Source organism: Anarrhichthys ocellatus, unplaced genomic scaffold, assembly GCF_004355925.1.
Source record: "Anarrhichthys ocellatus isolate YVR2014 unplaced genomic scaffold, GSC_Weel_1.0 scaffold36, whole genome shotgun sequence".
Lineage (NCBI taxonomy): Eukaryota > Metazoa > Chordata > Actinopteri > Perciformes > Anarhichadidae > Anarrhichthys > Anarrhichthys ocellatus.
In genome coordinates, this window is record NW_022280066.1 from 2,249,282 (window position 1) to 2,251,184 (window position 1,903).

The following is a 1,903-nucleotide window of genomic DNA, read 5'->3' on the forward strand; positions in this document are numbered from 1 at the left end:
AGAGAGAGAGAGAGAGAGAGAGAGAGAGAGAGAGAGAGAGAGAGAGAGAGAGAGAGAGAGAGTCTTAAAAGTCACAAGGATTTGTTTGATCGGTCACAGTTAGAGTTGGAGTGTGACTCCTGATCAGGGTTGGGGAGCGAGAGTAATCAGATTACCAAATCTTCATTGCTCTTCCATCAAAGCATTAACAAACACACATCACACGTAAAATGACTTTAAAAAGGAGTGACACATTGCAGTAATCAGATTACAAAAAGGTAACAGTGATCCCTGATAATTACTCCTAAAATCACAATAATGACGTCAGAACAACAGGATTAGGGGGAGGATTACAAAAATGAAATAATGTTGAGGTAACAAAAATATATGAAATGTGGAAGAAACAAAAAGGCTTGAATCAAGAAAAGGTTAATTCTACATATATTTGTACAGATGGCAGATCAGAGGTAAATAGTGGAGGTAACACTGTTCAGATTGTGGGGGGTAGAAGTCTAAATAACATCCCAAAGGACATGTGTGTATCCATGATACTCTGCAGACACACTGTGGTTAAATATATCGCACAAATAGAGTATATAGAATCCTGGCTTTGGTGCATAACTCACATTTGGGGCCTTTTTTTTGTACAGAAAGGAAAACCAGAACCTAAGAAAATAACATTTTTATCTTTTATTTGGACAAAATATGAATATTAAATAAAGTAACCGTGACGTTGTTTTTACTGTAACCAGTACGGCGCTCAAGCGTTGGCATATGGTTCTTGGTATCTGTGCTCGCCATAACAGCAACATTGGCTACATGAGACCACACTTTAGCTAACAGACAACTGTCCCCGCTGCCTCAGCAGAATACATGGTCAGCTGAAGTTGAAGTAAAACATTGACGTGAGTGATTATTTGGTTGACAGGGACCGAACCAGAGAAAGCCACTTACCTAACTAAACGTCCTGTGTGAACTGGTTCAGGACAAACGGACATAACACACACACATACACAGCAGAATAAACAGGCCAGCGAAGGGTTAAGTGCTAGGAACAAGAGCAGTGTGTGACACATGAATAAAAAGGAAAAAGTAATGAACAAACTATACAAACTATTAATTCATATATATATCAAATATAACGGCTGTACAGAAAGATGCATCCGTGATGTAAAATGTGCTATAAGGATGGGAAAGTTGAGTAAAAAAATGGAACATTAAAAAGAAGAACTCTGTATGAAGGGCTGCATCACACTGCAGATAGGTAACAAAAGTAAAAATACACATCAGCCCAATGTTCCTGTATATTATGATGCATTCTGGGTTGTTTAATCAATAATAATTCTTCACATTATACATTAGCATCAAATGTTTTGAGGGATAAAATAGCATCAAAGTAACTTACACCTGTACTTAAGTAAATGTACTTAAATTCTATCTCGGTTCTGGTAAAAAAAAAAAGTAACAATAACATATACATATACCTATATATACTGTATATATAAAATAACATATGTACATGTATACATGTGTATATATATATATATTATATAACACATATATATGTTATATAAATGTTAAATTGATGAATGTTAAATTGTTAATTCCCTACTCAATGTGATGTGACTTTGTAGGTAAAGTAATCAGACTACATTTTGAGGTTTTGGAAGATTTGTATACAAGTACTGTATTGATTACAGTGTTCTGCCAGTAGTCAGCAATCAATAGACACTGCAGCGCTCACATCGTAGAAGTCCAATCATGAGGAACGGCATCCTATTCTTCTAACTGGAGCTGTCATTATTTCTCTTTCTCTGGTTCTCATTAAGTCTCAGAACTTTATTAAAAGAAAACACACACACACGCACGCACGCACGCACACACACACACACACACACACACACACACACACACACACACACAC

The 1,903-nt window shown here is 36.3% G+C and overlaps 1 protein-coding gene across 1 annotated transcript in view; it reads left to right on the forward strand.

Moving 5' to 3' along the window:
* LOC116393980 (protein phosphatase 1 regulatory subunit 37) overlaps window positions 1-1,903 on the forward strand; it is a 69,131-nt gene that overhangs the window by 24,602 nt on the left and 42,626 nt on the right. The window lies entirely within an intron of this gene.